Source organism: Bos taurus, chromosome X, assembly GCF_002263795.3.
Source record: "Bos taurus isolate L1 Dominette 01449 registration number 42190680 breed Hereford chromosome X, ARS-UCD2.0, whole genome shotgun sequence".
In the NCBI taxonomy this organism is placed as follows: domain Eukaryota; kingdom Metazoa; phylum Chordata; class Mammalia; order Artiodactyla; family Bovidae; genus Bos; species Bos taurus.
In genome coordinates this window covers 63,137,770-63,159,648 of record NC_037357.1, presented here as the reverse complement: position 1 = coordinate 63,159,648, position 21,879 = coordinate 63,137,770, and the positions used below count along the sequence as shown (strand labels likewise).

The 21,879-nt window shown below is 37.7% G+C and overlaps 1 protein-coding gene and 1 non-coding gene across 2 annotated transcripts in view; both read right to left on the bottom strand.

Annotated features, from left to right (window-relative positions):
• The window catches only part of HTR2C (5-hydroxytryptamine receptor 2C), a 175,570-nt gene that overhangs the window by 106,155 nt on the left and 47,536 nt on the right, over positions 1–21,879 (bottom strand). The gene's annotated exons all lie outside the window — the stretch shown is intronic.
• MIR448 (microRNA mir-448) lies at positions 184–294 on the bottom strand. The gene has a single exon (NR_031055.1). It is a non-coding gene; the product is annotated as a microRNA mir-448 (primary transcript).

Sequence of the window (21,879 nt, the reverse complement as noted above, 5' to 3'; positions counted from 1 at the left end):
TTACAGATCCACTCAAACACCACTGTCTCTTACAAGCCAAGGTCATAGAACACAGTACTCTATCCCCTAACGAAGATCTGTCAGAATGCCTCTCTAGCAATGTAGTTCAGCATCTGTACTTCCTTGGCACATAGATTTTATGCTTCTTCAGTGAGGAAGAGTGATGTTTCTGGTATATGTCCTGATGATGTGGGTGGGGAGATGGGACATCCTACATATGCAACCAGCCAACCCCCCCTTAGTATAAAATAGGGATTTCCTGGCAGCACTATGCAGGATGTTCAACCTCCCCGCCCATGTGAAGGTTAGCTACTGCATCATGAAGTTTCAGTTTCTGTCGAAGGGCTTGTAACTTGATGCATCTTTGTGTGAATCATTTCAGGAAGACCTCTTCCAAACTGGTCATCTGTTCCTGGTAAACTGGCTATGACTACTAATAGCCTAAATGATCTAGAAGGCTGGTAACTGATAACCCACCTCATACTCAAACTTAAGCCTAGTATCTCTAACAATATAATTTTCTATCAAATTAAAAGATAAAATTCTCTTGACATGGGTGCCAAGATATATCATGGGTTACAAACACTCTCCAATTCTGCTCCCAATTCTGTCAACCTTCATGAAATAAATAACATAAACCTCTGAATTATATAATCCATTCTAAATAATATAAACGTAGACTTCTTATACTACAGTAGAAGCAATTCTATTCCTCGAAGACCCTAGTTGGGCTACATACACTTATTCCAGTTATCCAAGATTATCCCAGTTGAAATTAACTATCTTGTATGTATCATAAGTTATTTGCAGAAAGCATAGGTCTAGAAGCAACATCCTGAGACTCACTGCTCCACGGCTATGCAATCTGATCACCACACTCTGAAATAAATAAACTTAGCTAAAGACAGATTCTGTCAGCCTCATTCTTTTAGCTGAACAAATTTTGCTTTATGTACTATCCTATCTCAAGCCTCTCAGCTCTGAGAACTTTTATACCTGTAAAAATTCATGAATCTTCAGTTTCACCAGCACCTAACACCTGAAAGGTTCAATATGATGTTTAATATCTTTTAAAAAACATCCTGGACTTGCTCCCCTGAAATAGTCCTTTAACCCATCTACCCTGGAGTTTCCCACATGATTAGCAATAGAGCTAGTTACTTTTGAGTTGACTTCAAGTCTTTTCCTAGGGGAATATGGCAAAGATTTCCATTTCTCTGTTGATATTTTTTCCAGAGAATGGAAGACTCAACAATTTCATGTATCTTGGGTGGGAAAGGGAGAAGGACAAAGAAGAAATGATGAATATTTTCCTGGAGCTCTCTGCCTAACCAAGTATACATTAATGAGAATTTTTGTTATTTGTATTATGGGCTCTACTCTAGTAGAGTAAGTATTAGGTATTTTTCATTCTCAGTCATGTCTGATTCTTTGTGACCCCAAGGACTGTAGCCCATCAGGCTCCTCTGTCCATGGGGTTTTCTAGGCTAAGAATACTGGAGTATTCTCCTCCAGGGGATCTTCCTGACCCAGGGATCGAACCCCCATCTCCTGCATCTTCTGCCTACATTGGCAGGAGGATTCTTTACCACTGAGACACCTGGAAGGACCACTCTAGCACAGTAGTGGAAGAAAAAGAAACAATGCGCATAAGGGAGTAAGATATTGTTGTGGCCTTAAATTTATGCCTCTAGATTTTTTTTGGTTTTGGTTTCATTTTAATACATTAAGTTCACCCCTAATATGGTACTTTACATTCCAAAGGGAGGAAAAGCCTATTTGTATCATTTATGTAAGGTGATTGCTAAATCATAGGGGAAAATATATTTTAAAATGTATTAAGTATTCATAATTTATCATCTTGATGATACTAGCAGGATTAAATTTTGATAATTCTTAGATACTTGAGTGATAAGTATCATGACCACTCCATCATTCTGACGTTCACTAAAGACCAAAGTAAACATAAAATGTTCGAGTAAATTTTTAATAACAGACCTTTAGATTTCTATAACATATTCATTAATACTAAAATGCACTTTTTATTAACAATTAGGATTCCAAATAATGAATAACTCATCCCTAACTGGGAGAAGGCACTGGCACCCCACTCCAGTACTCTTGCCTGGAGAATCCCATGAGTGGAGGAGCCTGGTAGGCTGCAGTCCATGGGGTCACTAAGAGTCGGACACGACTGAGAGACTTCACTTTTCACTTTCATGCATTGGAGAAGGAAATGGCAACCCACTCCAGTGTTCTTTCTTGGAGAATCCCAGGGACGGGGGAGCCTGGTGGGCTGCCGTCTCTGGGGTTGCACAGAGTAGTACATGACTGAAGCAACTTAACAGCAGCAGCAGCAGAAATTTTTAGGTCAGTGTTTCTAACTTATTTGGTTGCTACTCTTTAATTTACTATTTGGTGGGATACATTTTCTACAATACATTTAAGCTAAAGATATAGCACAAAATCTATAAAATCAATTTATTTTATCTTACATTTATATGTTAATATTTACTAAATATCTAGTCAAGTCTGAATTAACTGCTACTGATATTAGTATCGGCAACATGCTGCCAGATACTTGGCAGATTTCTTAAAGCCCTGAGTAGGAATCATGGTTTTAAAACACTCAAAGTAGCTAGGTCAAAAAGACACCATCTATAGCCTTATTTAGAGCACCTTAGTAACTGCTGCTTGTGAACTTGTAACCCATACTCATTATCTGCTCTCTCTAGTTAGTAATCATCTTGATTATTTGCAGTGAATACCCAAGGCTTAGAAATACATCTTCAAGTGAACTCCAGGTATTAACCTTGAATGCCCCCATGAACTCCCTTCTTTTATATCACAGATTGAAACCAATATTTAATCAGTACTTTTCATACGCCCAATTTTCAAACATCCCCACATCCTAAGGTTTACTAAAGCTTTTTGGTTTTTACTTATTCTCTATTCAAACGGTTCACTCTGCAGAAAATGTAAGTAGATTAAAAGTTACTGTGAAATTTTAATTAACAGAAAACAGAAACTCCTTCTAAAGCTTCTTAATGGGGTCCAGAAAGCAATATTGACAATACTGAAATACAATTTCATAAAGACAAACTCTCTGTGTGTGTGTGTGTGTATGTATATATGACTAAAATGTGGTTTACAATGAAAATATTGCCATTTGAAAATATTTCCCTAAAATTTCACAAGTTTGCTTTTAAAAAACATAAAACCAGTGACAATGTGTTTCAGGAGCCAAGTAATGAAGTAACTACTACATTGTATAACAGATATGTTCTTTTCATAGTAATAATTACTCAGATTATTTGAATTGTTAGTATTGTAGATATATGTTGAAATGAATTTTAGGAGAACTGGTATATTTTATTAATTTCGGGTTTATTCTCTCCCTTGTTCCAAAATAAGTTTAAGGTGTTTTACTGATGTGGCATTGAAATATGTATTTAATAAATATTAAGTTCTTAATACATAATAGGTAGATGGAGATAATGATACAGAAGGCAAACATTATATTTGTTCTCATGATTTTATAGTATAGTGAGAAATATTATAAGATAAAAAACTAAACTGGGCAAAATAGAAGCACACATGGAGTAAAAGGGCATTTTTTTCACATGCAGCAATTGAGAGAAGAAAGCCAAAGGAGAAACAAAACCAAAAAAGCAAACAAAAACTTGGGATTTTTGAATGGCATTTTTAAAATTTAAATTTATTTATTTTAACTGGAGAGAATGGCAAATATTTTCTGTAAGGGACTAAATATGTATTTTAGTCTTCGTAACTACTCAGCTCTCCTTTGGCAGGGTGAAAGCAGAGATCTTTGAAAGAATAGGTATGACTATGTTCAAGAAAACTTTATGTATCATTAGCTGTAGCCAGCACAATTTGGCACATGGATATAGTTAGTCAACCCCTGACCTTGAGAGCTAGGAAGGGGGAACTGATGTGGTTGAGGATTGATGGAGATGATTTAGTGTTATCTTCAATGCTGCTGCTTGGCATTATCAGGGATAGAGCTAATTCTCTCTATATTAGGGTCAGGTTGGGAATTGAAAAAATAATCCAGGTACACAAAAAAGATTTCTGCTTTAACTGCATAAAATGAGCATGTTAGTGGGGATCCTAATTAGATTCTTGAAAGACATTAGTACTCAAGAGAAGGAAATTTAAACAACATTTCACTCAGGTCACTAAGAAAATTTCATGGTGAATCTGAACATTTGAAATTTCATTTCATTAGGTACTGAGATCCTCCATTTTCAATAGGAATCAAAGACCTGTAATTCAAGTGAACACAAGCTCATACACATGTATCCTTCACTTTACACAAAGTTCTTGATCAGGCTGAGGAAGTTCCCTTCTATTTCTAGGTTGTTCTTTTATCACAAAAGGGGGTTGGATTTTGTTGAATGCTTTTTTGAGTCTATTAAGGTAGTGAGGTTATTTTTTAAATTTTATTCTGTTAATAAGCTGAATTATATTGATTGATTTTCTCAGGTTGAACCAATTTTGCTTTTTTTTTTTTTTTGCTGCAAAAGTTTTATTGTTTCCATTTGGTACAAGGATTTGGCAAGGCTCCATGGTGGTTAAAAAGCTGCACAGTGGATGCAGAGAGGGGCTTCAGGTGCAGCCCTGACTCCAGAGGGCTCCTCAAAGACCGTTGGGCTCCTAGTGGTGCTGGAAGGTGAACCTTTCAAAGATATATTTGCCCAGCCCAACCAGGGGACCAGCCAACCTGTGGAGGTTAGTCAGGTGGTTGCCATCTACTTGATGAGTTTCAGCTATTGGCTCAGCTCCCCACCTTCCCCCTGTCCTCCACTACTCCAGCAGCCTGTTGGGGTGGGGGGATGGGGCTGATCAGGTAGTTGTAATCTACTTGATGAGTATCAGCTGCTCCTACAGGAAGTAGCTCTCTAGGAAGTCACAGGGATGGGGGGTCTGTGGGGGCCGAACCCAAGGCATGAAGGTCCACAAGGGCCTGGCTCAGGTTCTTCTCCAGGGCTGTGGCAGCTTCCTTATTGCCCAAAGTTTTATCCCATTCATCTTGGGATGGCTTTTGCACATCCTAGAAGAGGGCATGGGACACCGTGCTGGTTTTCCATCTTCAAGAGATGCTAGGGGCCCTGCTCCTTCTTGGCCAACTCGGAAAAAGTGGCCCACACTGTCCAGAGCCACATCCTGGCAGTGGAAATAGAAGCCCATAGAGAGGTAGGTGTAGGGGGACCCAGATGCCGTTGACCCTGTGGTTGATGGCAGCCTCCATCTCAGTGAAATAATTCTGAGGAATCATGGTTGTTTGGTCTTAAGGAGTTAAGCTCAAAATACGGTGTTGGCTAGTCCAGAGGCTGAGGATGGCTGAGTGGCTGGTTCCAGAGGTTACAACTGGAAAAAAGGTTGGAGGGTTGTTGGCAGCTGGAAAAGGGGGGTGTCCCTGGGTCCCTTCTGTCCAAACACTGTTGAAGCAAGAGACAGATCCACGGTTCCACCTGAGAACACTTCCCCAATTTTGCATTTCTGGGATTATACCCATTTTCTTGGTGTCCAACCTTTTTCATATCTTGCTGGATTCAGTTTGCTAGTATTTTGTTGAGGGTATCTGCATCTATATTCATACAAGTTGTTGATCTATAGTTTCTTTTTTTTTTTCTTGTGCTATATTTGTCTGGTTTTGGTATCAGGATAATATCAGTCTCATAAAAAGAGTAGGAAAGAATTCCTCTTTTTTTTAGTTTTTGAAAAAGTATTAGAAGAGTTGGTGGTAATTCTTCCAGGGACTCACCAGACATGTCAAACAATGACAACTGTCTGGAAATGAGACTCTGAAGGAGTTTGCTAACTCTGTTGCACTCTGGTAGGTATCAGGCTGCTAGTTTGCACTGAGATTGCAGGCTCTTGGTTTTCAAGGCTACCCTGGAGCCTGAGAGGGGTCATGAAATTAGGCAAGATAAAATGCTACAGAGACTGCTGTTCTTAATAAAATTCAGTCATTTTTCTTGAATAAGCACTCCCTGGCTTGCTTTGAGCTTTTAGGTAACTTCCAGAGTCCCAAATTAGTTGGTTCTGACAGTTTTTATAAAATTTCTTGTTGCTTTTAATGAAGAGAGAATTTTGGAAGGAATAAAGACTGAGATTCACCTGTAGTTTCTGTGTTATTAACACATCTTAAAGTTTTATAATCTTATATAGTTTAGAATTTGTAAAAAATTTTTCACACAGATCGTATTATTAATACAGAGAATGGAAATGGTGATTTTGAATAGAAGTATAAACGAGAATATGGAAACATGATATCCATATTAATTACCCAGTATCTAGGGGATGCATTATATACTATTCTTATAAATAAAACTATAGGTATATTTTATAATAGAGTATTTTAACATAATTGTCTCAAATAGTTTATATCAATCATTGCTTTATCTTATAATTTTTCTTATGTTTGTTCCTTACTGCAATTCTTTTATCCCAGTCTGTTTTACATTTAAAAAAAAAATGACCCAGAGGGATGGTATGGGGAGGGAGGAAGGAGGAGGGTTCAGGATGGGGAACACATGTATATCTGTGGCAGATTCATTTTGATATATGGCAAAACCAATACAATATTGTAAAGTTAAATAAAATAAAATTTAAAAAAATTTATTGGAGTATAGTTGATTTACAATGTTTTAATTTCAGGTGTACAGCAAAGTGATTAAGCTATGCATATATGTATATTCATTCTTTTTCAGACTATTTCTCGTATATTTTACCACAAAATATTAAGTAGGGTTCTCTGTGCTACACAGTAGGTCTTTGTTGGTCATCTATCTTATATATAATGGTGTGTGTATGCTAATCCCAAGTTCCTGATTTATCCCCCCACCATGTTTCCCCTTTGGTAGCCATAAGTTTGTTTTTGATATCTGTAAGTCTGTTTCTGTTTTATAAATAAGTTCATTTTTATTATTTTTTTGAATTTTTAAAATTTATTTATCTTATTTATTTTTGGCTGTGCTGGGTGTCTTTGCTGTGTTCAGGCTTTCCCTAGTTGCAGTGAGCTGGGGTCACTCTTTGTAGTAGTGCATATGCTTTTCATTGTGGTGGCTTCTCTTGTTGCGGAGCACAGGCTCCAGGGAGCACCAACTTCATTAGTTGCCGCTCCTGGGCTCTAGAGTAGGGGCTCAGTAGTTGTGGCACATGGGCTTAGTTGTCCTGCAGCATGTGAAATCCTCCCAGACCAGGGACTGAACCCCTGTCTCTGCATTGGCAGGCGGATTCTTAACCTCTTGACCACCAGGGAAGTCCCTGTATCATTTTAAAATTAGATTCTACATAAGAGTGATGTTTTATATTTCTTTTTCTCTGACTAAAAAACTTCACTTAGCATATAATAATCTCTAGGTCCACCCATGTTACTACAAATGACATTGTTTCATTCTTTTTAATGGCTGAGTAATATTCCATGGGGTGTGTGTATATGTGTGTGTGTGTGTGTGTGTGTGTGCGTGTGTGTATGTGTGTGTGTACCACATCTTCCTTATTCATTCTTCTGGTAAAGGACACTTATGTTGTTTCCATGTCTTGGCTATTGTAAATTGTGCTGCTATGAACATTGGGGTGCATGTATCTTTTTGATTTATGGTTTTCTCTGAATATCTGCCCAGGTATTGGGATTGCTGGATCATGTGGTAGTTCTATTTTTTGTATTTTAAGGAACCTCCATACTATTGCCCATAGTGTTTGTACCAATTTACATTCCCACCAACAGTGTAGGAGGGTTCTCTTTTCTCCACACCCTCTCAGAATTTATGGTTTGTAGACTTTTTGATGGTGGCCATTCTGACTGGTGTGAGGTGATATCTCATTATAGTTTTCCATTTCTCTGATAATTAGTAATGTTCTACTTTATATTTTAAAAAATGTTGCCATAGTCAGAAATGTTATATTTTTTTGTAGCCAAATATCTCATTCTCATTTTGTAGCCAAATATCTCATTCTCATCTTTACCTAAATGTTAGGTAAAGATCCCATACTTGGGATATTTTCAATTTCTCTTTTTCAATTTCTCCTTTTCAATTTCTTCTTGTTTTTACTGGGATAGGTTTTAGTCAAGTTTTTAATCTTTCATAGAATTTATTTTCATGTGTGAAATGAAGTGAGAATTTAAATTTATCTAACATGTTTTCTTTTTCATTGATTTTTGATGTCTCATTTAAAAGCCTACCACTAGGCTTTTAACTTTTTTAATGTTTTTGTATATTTAATCCTACATCCACACATTATTATTATACTGGCTCTTAGAATATATTAAGAAATAGCTTTCTATTTCCATCTTTGAAAAATGTTTATTAGAAATATGCATTGAATTTATTAAATGATTTTCAGCCTTTACCAGGATGAGTTTATTGTATTTAAGCTACTGCAATGCCATATTTATATATTTCATAATATGTTTAAAAATCCTTAAATTCATTAGATAAAAAGAAACTAGCATTAAAGTATAATTTTTCCAGGAAACTTTATAGATTATATTACTTATGTATCACAGTAGCCTTGTAGATTAGTTACAGATCAAAGCCAAAACCCCTAAGGTTTGGTGATGTTAATACTCAAAGTGATGTAGTTGATAATTTGTATTTGAATATACATATCAAAGCCATGATTTCACCCTGTTAATACAATCTGTATTGTGATTTATTGAGAATTTTTCTATGTTAATAACTCTTACTCACTGTATAATGGAGAGACAAACATGCAAACAAATTTCAGTACAATGAGATAAGTGCCATGACCGAGGTAATATACATGGAAATATTGAGTATAACAAACTTAACTCTTCCCAGGTTTATAAGATAAGGCTCCTCAGAGAAGGCTGGAAAGGGAAGAAAGTAAAGTTTGGAGGAAGTAAGAGAGCTGGACAAAAAGTCAAGGAGATCAGCAATGATGTCATAGAATATAGTATTTGTGAATGGAAGAGTTAAAAAGCTGGAAGGAGGTACTTTATATTTAGATGTAGGAAGTTGATTGGGGTTTCCCTGATGGCTCAGAATCTGCCTGTAATGCAGGAGACTCGGGTTCGATCCTTGGGTCAGGAAGATCCCCTGGTGAAGAGAATGACTAACCCACTCCAGTATTCTTGCTTGGAGATTCCCATGGACAGAGGAGCCTACAGTCCATGGGGTCGCAAAGAGTCAGACATGACTGAATGACTAACATTAGGAAGTTGATTGGGCTTCCCTGGTGGCTCAGATGGTAAAGAATCTGCCTGCAATTGGTTACAGAAGTATACCCATTCTTAATTTTTGTCAAATTATAGGAATAATGATAAAAAATATGTGGCTTTGTGAATTTCCAGGAAGGTTGTGCTTTAAAAAATGTTTATTCCCACATTATTTGGTATATATACCAACTATATAGTATCCTATACTTTTTCTACTGTCAATTTTTCAGATGAATACAGATTTTCTATCTTCCAGCTTCCCTCGTTGTAACGGGAAGTTGGAAAGCAAGACTAAGAGTGAGTTAGGATCTCCTTTTACCACTTTTCCATCCTAACCAAGGAGAGAGCACTTAGGGTGAAGTTGTGAAAAAAAGCAGTGTCAGGGAAGACTGAGACATGCCCTGAGGACCTCCAGGTTCGCTGCTTGTGCTGAACTTCTGCTGAACAGTCTAAACAAAACTGCTGAATAGTTGCTAAGTTGCCAAAAGAAAGGAAAAATGTTGAGATCTGTACTTTTTTCTGAACTAGAGAAAACATATCTTTCCATAGTAATAGATGAGATATGCTCAATAACCCAACTGTATTTATGTAACAAATTTATCTTCCAATCCAAAGTCTTGGGAAACAACTTATATAAGCTGGCATGAACTTCTCACTTTACATAAAAAACCCTATCCATTTCCTCTAGTGGGACACTATTCTGTGTCCCTCTGGAAACTGTGATCCCAGAATTCCAATTCTAAGACTCCAGATAAACTGTCTTTTGGCCTCTTTATAGTTTGTGGTCCTTTGGGTTGACAAACTTTAGTATTGTTTTTCATTCTAGTCACATCATTGTAGTTTTTATAAACATTTAAAAGTTCTACCATACATTGAGTACTCCTTATTAATTTCTGGTAGAGTTTTAGATTTCTTTTTGCTTGATATTATAGGACTTGTGTGAAATGCTAAGATCAGTTTCTAGCATTTTTACATATTCTGTTACTTTAAGGAAAAATATATTCTTTTATTTATTTTTGTTTTATATTGGAGTATAGCTGATTGACAGTGTGGTAATTTAAGGTGTACAGCAAAGGAACTCAGGCATACATTTCAGTTCACTTCAGTTCAAACGCTCAGTCATGTCCGACTCTGTGATCCCACGAATTGCAGCATGCCAGGCCTCCCTGTCCATCACCAACTCCTGGAGTTCACTCAAACTCTCATCCATTGAGTCGATGATGCCATCCAGCCATGTCATCCTCTGTAATCCCCTTTTCCTCCTGCACCCAATCCCTCCCAGCATCAGGGTCTTTTCCAATGAGTCAACTTTTCACATGAGGTGGCCAAAGTACTGGAGTTTCTGCTTTAGCATCATTCCTTTATTAGATCAGATCAGATCAGTCGCTCAGTCATGTCCGACTCTTTGAGACCCCATAAATCACAGCACGCCAGGCCTCCCTGTCCATCATCAACTCCCGGAGTTCACTCAGACTCACGTTCATCGAGTCAGGGATGCCATCCAGCCATCTCATCCTCTGTCGTCCTCTTCTCCTCCTGCCTCCAATCCCTCCCAGCATCAGAGTCTTTTCCAATGAGTCAACTGTTTGCATGAGGTGGTCAAAGTACTGGAGTTTCAGCTTTAGCATCATTCCTTCCAAAGAAATCCCAGGGCTGATCTCCTTCAGAATGGACTGGTTGGATCTCCTTGCAGTCCAAGGGACTCTCAAGAGTCTTCTCCAACACCACAATTCAAAAGCATCAATTCTTCGGCGCTCAACCTTCTTCACAGTCCAACTCTCATATCCATACATGACCACAGGAAAAACCATAGCCTTGACTAGATGGACCTCTGTTGGCAAAGTAATGTCTCTGCTTTTGAATATGCTATCTAGGTTGGTCATAACTTTCCTTCCAAGGAGTAAGCGTCTTTTAATTTCATGGCTCTGCCCGTGCCGCCCCCCCACCAAACTTCGCTTCTATCCAGGCTGCCACATGACATTGAGCAGAGTTTCTCTGCTGCACAGTTGGACCTTGTTTGTTATTCATTAAAATGTATTATTTTAGCTTTAGCTTAGAGTTGAGGAAAAGTATCAAAGAGAAAGTGGGCCTGATTGCCTGATGTAGAATATTTTTCAAGTCATCATCCATATATCTATTTAGCCTTTCTAAACATTACAAATTGATTTTGAAAGGAGATAGAATAAAAATTTATGGTAAAATAACCCCAAATAAGGCACTGTTAAGGGCTTGGCTTAGTAAAGAATCCGCCTGCAATGCAGGAGTCCCGGGTTCGATCCCTGGGTCAGGAAGATCCCCTGAAGAAGGAAATGGCAACCTAGTCCAGTATTTTTGACATGGGAAATCCCATGCACAGAGGAGCCTGGTGGCCTACAGTCCTTGGCTTGCAGAATCGGACATGACTTAGTGACGAAACCACCAGCACCAAGGCTGTGCTATCAAGTAGAAGCATATAAAAAAGACTTACAGATAAAGTATTCTACTAGTTAATATAGTCATCCTTGGTATTGGGAGTAGGGATTCAGATTGGTTCCAGGACTCTGGGCAGAATCTCAAGCCCTTTACATAAAATGGTGTAGTATTTGCATATAATCATCCTGTAAGGGTAAATCATCTCTAGTTTACTTATAATATTTGCTGCTGCTGCTAAGTCGCTTCAGTCGTGTCCGACTCTGTGTGACCCCATGAATCACAACATGCCAGGAGTTCACTGGGTTGTCCATCACCAACTCCCGGAGTACACTCAAACTCATGTCCACTGAGTCAGTGATGCCATCCAACCATCTCATCTTCTGTCATCCTCTTCTCCACATGCCTTCAATCTTTCCCAGAATCAGGGTCTTTTCCAGTGAGTCAGTTCTTTGCAGCAGGTGGCCAAAGTATTGGAGTTTCAGCTTCAGCATCAGTCCTCCCAAACAACACCCAGGACTGATCTCCTTTAGAATGCACTGATTGGATCTCCTTGCAGTCCAAGGGACTCTCAAGAGTCTTCTCCAACACTACGGTTCAAAAGCATCAATTCTTTGGTGCTCAGCTTTCTTCACAGTCCAACTCACATCCATACATGACTGCTGGGAAAACCATAGCCTTGACTAGATGGACTTTTGTTGGCAAAGTAATGTCTCTGCTTTTCAATATGCTATCTAGGTTGGTCATAACTTTCCTTCCAAGGAGTAAGCATCTTTTAAGTTCATGGCTACAGTCACCATCTGCAGTGATTTTGGAGCCCCCCAAAATACAGTCTGAATTGTTTCCACTGTTTCCCCATCTATTCCCCATGAAGTGATGGGACTAGATGCCATGATCTTAGTTTTCTGAATGTTAAGCTTTAAGCCAACCTTTTCACTCTCCTCTTTCACTGTCATCAAGATGCTTTTTAGTTCCTCTTCACTTTCTGCCATAAGGGTGGTGTCATCTGCATATCTGAGGTTATTGATATTTCTCCCGGCAATCTTGATTCCAGCTTGTGCTTCTTCCAGCCCAGCGTTTCTCATGATGTACTCTGCATAGAAGTTAAATAAGCAGGGTGACAATATACAGCCTTGACATACTCCTTTTCCTATTTGGAACCAGTCTGTTGTTCCATGTCCAGTTCTAACTGTTGCTTCCTGACCTGCATACAAATTTCTCAAGAGGCAGGTCAGGTGGTCTGGTATTCCCATCTCTTTCAGAATTGTCCACAGTTTATTGTGATCCACACAGTCAAAGGCTTTGGCATAGTCAATAAAGCAGAAGTAGATGTTTTTCTGGAACTCTCTTGCTTTTTCCATGATCCAGCGGATGTTGGCAATTTCATCTCTGGTTCCTCTGCCTTTTCTAAAACCAGCTTGAACATCTGGAAGTTCACAGTTCACATATTGCTGAAGCCTGGCTTGGAGAATTTTGAGCATTACTTTACTAGCGTGTGAGATGAGTGTAATTGTGCGGTAGTTTGAGCATTCTTTGGCATTGCCTTTCTTTGGGATTGGAATGAAAACTGACCTTCTCCAGTCCTGTGGCCACTGCTGAGTTTTCCAAATTTGCTGGCATATTGAGTGCAGCACTTTCACAGCATCATCTTTCAGGATTTGAAATAACTCAACTGGAATTCCATCACCTCCACTAGCTTTGTTCATAGTGATGCTTTCTAAGGCCCACTTGACTTCACATTCCAGGATGTCTGGCTCTAGGTCAGTGATCACACCATCGTGATTATCTGGGTCGTGAAGCTCTTTTTTGTACAGTTCTTCTGTGTATTCTTGCCACCTCTTCTTAATATCTTCTGCTTCTGTTAGGTCCATACCATTTCTGTCCTTTGTCGAGCCCATCTTTGCATGAAATATTCCCTTGGTATCTCTAAATTTCTTGAAGAAATCTCTAGTCTTTCCCATTCTGTTGTTTTCCTCTATTTCTTTGCATTGATTACTGAGGAATGCTTTCTTATCTCTCCTTGCTGTTCTTTGGAACTCTGCATTAAGATGCTTATATCTTTCCTTTTTTCCTTTGCTTTTCACTTCTCTTCTTTTCACAGCTATTTGTAAGGCCTCCTCAGACAGCCATTTTGCTTTTTTACATTTCTTTTCCATGGGGATGGTCTTAATCCCTTTCTCCTGTACAATGTCATTAACCTCCATCCATCATTCATCAGGCACTCTGTCTATCAGATCTAGTCCCTTAAATCTATTTCTCACTTCCACTGTAAAATCATAAGGGATTTGATTTAGGTCATACCTGAATGGTCTAGTGGTTTACCCCCACTTTCTTCAATTTAAGTCTGAATTTGGCAATAAGGAGTTCATGATCTGAGCCACAGTCAGCTCCCAGTCTTGTTTTTGCTGACTGTATAGAGCTTCTCTGTCTTTGGCTGCAAAGAATATAATCAATCTATATAAATAGTTATAAATATAATCCTTGCTATGTAACTAGTTGCTGTTGTGTGGCAAATTCAAGTTTTGCTTTTGGAATTTTCTGGAATTTTTTAAAAATATTTTTGATCCATGGTTGGTCGAATCTGTGGAGAAACAGCTCAAAGGACTGACTGTAGCCTCTAGGAAACCTGGCAAGTGTAAATAAAACTTTATTTTAGTTAGGGAAAGAACTGTTTACAAAACAAAATAGTGCTTATTATATAATTCTCTTTGTGGAACTTGATGAACACAAGATTGCTTTCAGTCAATGATTTGAACAATAAATGGCTCCATTTTGGATTAGGAGAATTTATGTTTTGTTATTACATTGTTGTAACATTTTACATTATTTAATATCACTGTATATTCTTAGTACTCAAGTCACATTGTAACTTTCTGCTAATTAACCATATAAAATGATCTGTCCTACAAATTTGTAGCACTAGCTTGGTGCACATTAGGTATAGTTTTAGGTTACACATCTTTCTAGGAGAGTCACCAAGATTATTACATGCATTATAAAAATCTTCAGGATTTCATTAAGTAGCTAGTTTTGCTTAGCTTTCTAAGAAATAAAACGTTATGGTTTAAAAGTGTTCATGGCCAGATATTAATATTCCTCATCCAGTTAAGTATAAAACCTGGGTAAAGAGGTCATAACTATGCCATGAAAACTTATTTCTCTGAAATCTAATATCTCACTTTGTACTCCAATCTCATGTCTAGCCATCTTCCTGCTTTCAGCTTCTGATACCTTTGTACATTTTGACTCTCTTGCCTAGTGTGACATCTGTAAAATATCTCTTCTTCAGATCCTTTTCCTGCTCCACTAGACAAACTCCTACACATAAAGACCCAGGTGAGACAGTGTTTAATTTGGGAAGCCCTTTCTAAAACTGCAGAGTTTGGTAGTTTATTAAGTTATTAACATACAGAGTTAATTATTCCTTCCTATATCTTCCCATAGTACCTTGAGTAAATCTGTATCTTAGTATCTATATTTTGCTCTAATTGTTCTTTTTATCTCTTCTGGTATACTATAAACTTCTTGAAATTAGTCTGCCTTAGTACTGTGTAATGTTTCACATAGCTCATTTAATAACAGATGTCAGTCTCTATGTGTTCTATGATGTCACAATTCCTGATTATTGACATAATCAGCCCCACCCAGATTTAGGACCAATGAGAGACAGACCTATTAGTATACTAGGAGCTCCTGACAACAAGCTCTTGCCTTCTGTAGCCAGGCTGTGTAACAGCTGGTCTCGCTGTGTGGGTTCCTGGTACCTAAGTTTTCCAACATTCTTGCTACAGGAAAAGATCTTTGGTAGAGACATAACTTGTCACTCTGGAATGATATAACTTGTGGGGAAGGAGCATATCTACTTCTAGACTTCCGCATTTAATCTCAGGTCTAGATTTCACTGTGTTAAGATCTTGTCCTGTGTTGTATCTCCAGACTGACTATCAAGAGTAGTGGAAACACCAGAAGTTACATCACTACCAGCACAGAAAGCTTCCTTGGACTGTCTAGATACTCCATGTTTGAACTGTGGTTTGGTACTTGAGAGTTGTGAATTTGGATTCAATCTGATGAACCAGTCACCAGGATGGGGATAGCATTTTTTGCTCGACTATTTTATCCTACCCTAGAAGAAATTTATGAAGGTATTAATGGGCCTCCTCCACCAACTCATCGTCAAGAGTTTCCAGATCCTTATTTCTTGACTCTGTTTCTGACATTATTTAATCATCAAGGATGTAGTTTTAAATGCCTGTATGCATTAATAAAGGAGATTGTGAAAGATATTTTTGATGTCGATGGATTTGGGGTAGGTTTTCATCTATGGGGGAGCATGTCTATTTTATGAATGTGAATAATTTAATTATAGGAAACTATAAAGACCTTCATAAGCCTGAATATGTTTAAAAATTAATCATAAACTTAACTATCAAAGGATATTTTGTCTGGTAAAGATATTCAAATACTTGTTTTACTATTTCATGTTTTTTAGTTTTATTTAACAAAATATCTACTATTTACTATAATAATTTATAAGTTGATATTACTCAGGGAAATTGGAAATTAGTATCAGCTACTTCAATTCACTAACAGGTTATTTGAGTTTAACAAGATGGCCTTTTCATCATTCTCTTTAAACATTCTGGATCTGTCTTAGCTACTGGTGAATGTCTTCAAAGAATATGGCCTGGTTTCCATAACGCAGATTTGTTAAGTGTATAACCCATATAAGTGATGGGGAACAAAATTGGGGTAACCAAGGAAGGAGTCACAGAGTTTTGGGGTGGCTCCCACTCTAGATAATGCTTTCTATATAAAATCAATTTAGGTGAGTGAATAACCACTCACAAAATAGTAAGGGATATGAAAGAAAGTAGTGGGACTAAAAATATCTCAAAAATTGTGGCCACATAGAAACAGTAGGAAAAAAAAAGTGACACTAGGGAGAAATGGTTGTTCTACCATGAGGAACGTTGAATGTTTGGAGTATGAACTGGTGCTTGTTAATAAATGACTGGTGAAGACACATGCTTGGAGCAAATGATAGCTTGCCAGAAAGCAAAAATATTCCCATGAAGAGGCTTCCTGCAATAACTCCTCTCCAATCCTCTATGCAGACTGTGTATTTAGAAGTACAGTGACCCAAACATTTAGCTTCTATAGGCAAACTGCAGATTTAATATGCTAATATATTTCTCAGTGAATTAAATTTTTGGAATGAGTGCTTGCAATGGGATTATTATCCTGACTCCTGCTTTTTTTTTCAGTCAGGTAGATATTGCCATGATTAAAGTGACAAGAAATGTCATGTATAGGTAAAGAAGAAATTTTTAAGGGTTTCCGCAATATGAGTATTCCATATGTGTGACATGTATATGTTCTTTGGATATTTTCCTATATTTCTATCATCATTGTACTACTTAAATATCTTTTTTGTTCAAAGACCTTAAAGTATTCTCTGAACATTAGCATATTAATCTTCTAAAAAATACATCGAGTGGGGTCTGGGTAAAATTATGAAAAGATGAAATTGGTCCTTGGGCATTTTCATTACTTTCAAACCTCTTTCTCCCATTAATAGTACCTATAGTTTAATTAAGCAATTTGAATTAAAATTAGATTTCAATGATTAGAATTATAGGAAAGGCAAAGCAATAGGGAGAAAGTGATAATGGAACAATTTTCGGTGGTATGGGAGGACAAAGCAACTTTAGCAGTGTCCCTCAAATCACAGGGGCCCTCCCTGGTGGCTCAGATGGTAAAGAATCTGCCTGCAATGCAGGAGACCCAGGTTTGATCCCTGGGTTGAGAAGATCCCCTGGAGAAGGGAATGGCTACATAATCCAGTATTCTTGCCTGGAGAATTCCCATGGACAGTGGAGCCTGGTGGGCTATAGTCCATGGTGTCGCAGTGTCGGACACAACTGAGTGACTAACAACACATGACCCTCAAATCACACCTCATAAAAGGCTTCCTCTGAAAGTATAAGAAAGAATTCTAAGAACACACTTAGCCATTCTATGACATAAGCAGTTAGTCTAACGGTGCCACATTTTGTCTGTTATTAATATTCAATATAATATACTATAAAATATTTTAATAAATTGGTTGTTAAAAACGGAACCTGTAAATTTTAGCTGAACTATCACCATCAGATAATCACTTTAGGATGAAGTATAAGAATTTTTCTAGCTTTTTTATCTTTAAGTGATGACAGTCTTCAAAATTGAAACTGAAGACATGAAATGGCAAAGGATAGGGTGTTGACACAGGTTTAAGGGTTGAAAATAGTGGATGGCTTTTGAAAACTGTATCATAAGAGGAAGCTCCAAGCCATGGTTAAGAAGTCAGCAAAGGTTAATCAGGAAATAAAGCTGTTATATCTACAGCTTGAGGAACAGATGACTCATATGCTAAAGTTTGAAAATCAGAGGGAAAAAAAGGCAAGAAGAAATGGTTGGAAAGTAAAATGGAGCAATTGTGATACCCCAGGGGACTCATCAGGATATAGGATAAACAGGGAAATGTTTCCTTTAACCCATCGGTAAATCCCAGTTCTTGTCCTGCCTATTTCCCTCAGGTTAAATGTACTATCTAGCTACATACCTAACTTTCAACCTTTGTATTTTTTCCCTGGGTGCTGATCAGCTTCCTTTTTCTTTGTCATGCCTCTTTCACAAACAGATAAGCTTTCCTCTTGGCATAAAAATATTCATAAGATCTGAAGACAAAGGGCTCAAAGTGTAGAAAAAGCATGTGGCCTGGATTTTTGATTTGGATATCATTGCAGATGGTAGCTGAGAATATGAAAGTAGATGTGTTGCCCAGGGAAAGAATGTAGGGGAAACAGACACTAAGACTTTGATATCTTTTTTGAATAATTTTTTATCTGAAATTATGTTACTGAAACAAGTCCCTAGAAATATCAGTTAAAGGCTGATTTTCTCCTTCTAAAATGTAGATTACCAAAGCTTACTCCATAATCTATATACTAAAGCTGAAGGGTTCTAAATTTTTATTTTATTCCTTTTGACCACTTGAATGTCTGTTAGCTATTGCAAAATTTTGCAAAAGCAGAAAGTAATTATATACAATTTTAACATTACATCATTTTGGCAGGAATTATTTAATGATTTTCATTCTTATCTCAGCAACCTTATATAAAATAGAAGCTTACTATTCTTAGTTCCAGCAATATTTAATTGCTAGTTCAGCCTTGTACATCCTCTAATCTTACACTATCATGGAATGAACATGGACTTTGAAACTAGACAAATGTGAGTTTGAGACACAATATCACTAGCTTAGGTGTCACCACCTCCATGAAGCCATTAGCTACATTTTGTCTTCACAAGAAACTATATTAGTTGTTCAGTTGTGCCTGACTCTTTGTGACTCCATTGACTGCACCCCACCGGGCTCCTCTGTCTATGGGATTTTCCAGGCAAGGATACTGGAGTGGGTTGCCATTTCCTTCTCCAGGATATCTTCCTGACCCAGGGATAGAACCCGGGTTTCCTGCAGTGCAGGCAGATTCTTTACCGACTGAGCTATGAAGGAAGCCTCTCACAAGAAACTGACATAGATCTAACTTGACAATTATGCCACCATGTATTAAAATTATCAGCTACTGTGTCCATTTCCTGCATTACAACTCCTAACAGGCAAAGCAATATATTTATTCAACACAGAGCCCAGCACACTTTAGGTGTTCCTTTTAATGTTTGAAGAGACAGATGAATAGATAGTATTCAAGTTTGATTTATCTTTTTCTTACAGGAAGAATAAAAAGAGAGGGATGGTAACATTTTTTTTTTTCAGCTTTGTGGATAAAAAGAACCTAAGCATAGTGTGTCAGTAAAATAAGACCAGAAAGTGAAAGCTAAAAGGCATTATTCTGAGCAAAACTCAGTGAAGTAAGTAGGGACCCTCATGTTGATCTCTTCTTGTCATCATGGGCTACATAATAGCTTGAGTCTGATTAGGGAGACAGAAGTTCTGACAATTAATTTGGCTCTTTGGAAATAATGAAGCATATTTCTGAGAAGAAGCTGAATTGTGAAACTCGAGGGCACATTCTGGGAGAAGGCAATGGCACCCCACTCCAGTACTCTTGCCTGGAAAATCCCATGGACAGAGGCGCTTGGTAGGCTGCAGTCCATGGGGTCGCTAGTAGTCGGACACGACTAAGCGACTTCACTTTCACTTTTCACTTTCATGCATTGGAGAAGGAAATGGCAACCCACTCCAGTGTTCTTGCCTGGAGAATCCCAGGGATGAGGGAGCCTGGTGGGCTGCCGTCTATAGGGTCGCACAGAGTCAGATACGACTGAAGCGACTTATCAGCAGCAGCAGGGCACATTCTAAGATGACTGCCCCATTTTATATTTAATTAGCTCATATTCCTAATGGACGTGTCATGAAACAACACAGAAACTCCATGCAAAAGCACCTGACCTAACTCTGATTTCACATCTCTGTGTCTAATAGCATCATTAGACCAGACTTTGAATCTGGTTTCCATAGAGACTATTTGCTCAAGTAAAAGAAACAGATGAGAAAACTCATTATCTTGTATTTGGAACTTTATGCAGCTAAAATCATACAAGAATACATCACAGCTAGTGCTAAATATTCACTAGATAGCTCCCATCATTGTATTGTAAAATCCCTGGTTGCTGATTCCAAAATTATAATGCATCAATTTAAAACAATTTATTAGACATCTCTCTCAGGAATATGGTACAGAAGTTTCATAAATGGACCTTTTGGAATAGGGAAATTCTTTATCGTCCCTAAACCTCACTTCACTACTACTTTCATCAAAGAAACTTTGTGACTTAGAAAATGCACCCAAATTTAGGGAAACTGCAGTCGTCTTTTAAAATTAAGATCATTCATTTGACTATATATATATATATATATATATATGTAATATTGCACACAACCAGGTTTTCCTGATGATAGAGTTCTTTGCAGTTAGAGCTTGTCAAAGTAGTTATGCTGCTGCTGCTGCTGCTAAGTCGCTTCAGTCATGTCCGACTCTGTGCGACCCCATAGACGGCAGCCCACCAGGCTCCCCTGTCCCTGGGATTCTCGAGGCAAGAACACTGGAGTGGGTTGACATTTCCTTCTCCAATGCATTTAAGTGAAAAGTGAAAGTGAAGTCGCTCAGTCGCGCCCGACCCTCAGCGACCCCATGGACTGTAGCCCACCAGGCTCCTCCATCCATGGGATTTTCCAGGCAAGATTGCTGGAGTGAGACGCCATCGCCTTATAGTTGTTCACAAATGCTCAAATTCTATCAGACAGTGGATATTTAATTTGGTAGGAACTAACTAGAAATATTAGACAAATCTGGGACTTCCCTGGTGATCCAGTGGTTAAGACTTCACCTTCCAATGCAGGGGGAGCTAAGACCCCATATGTCTCAGGGCAAAAAAAAAAAAAAAAAAAGCAAAACAGAAGCAATATTGTATTAAATTCAATAAAGACTTGAAAAAATTGTCTACATGAAAAAAAATTTTTTTAAAATTAGACAAATCTAAAAGTATGCCTTCCTTCTGGCTTACTTCACTCTGTATAATCCAGAAGGAAGGCATACTTTTAGATTTGTCTAATTTTTTTCATGTAGACAATTTTTCCAGTCTTTATTGAATTTAATACAATATTGCTTCTGTTTTGTGTTTTTTGTTTTTTGTTTTTTTGCCCTGAGACAGGTACACCTGTGGCGGATTCATGTTGATGTATGGCAAAACCAATACAATATTGTAAAGTAATTAGCCTCTAAATAAAAAATAAATAAATAAAAATAAACATAATCATGGCTTCCTTTTTTATCTCTAGAAAAAATAAAATAAAATAAAAGTATGCCTTGCTAGCATGGAGGCAAATATATCCCCAACCATGGTAAAGAACAAAGCAGAAAAGGTAATCATGATTGGAGCTCATTTTACCACATCTAGACACAACATTATCCATGGTGACAAATGATTTTGCATTTGTTTCTAGCCTAGATTCTATGTAAATTGCTTTTTCTTGGATGCAATGATGATGAACTTCAGGGAGAACATGTATGATTCTGAGTAGAATCTCTACTATGATCTAGGTTGATGTTGTCAAAAGCTTATTGTTTAATGTTTTATGGCAACAGAGGAAGGCCAGAGGAAAAAAATTAACACTGGGACCTTGGCATCTGTGTTAATGTGTAGGTCTGTTTGCTCTTTTCTGCCTAATAAGGACAGCTAAATATTCTCAGTTA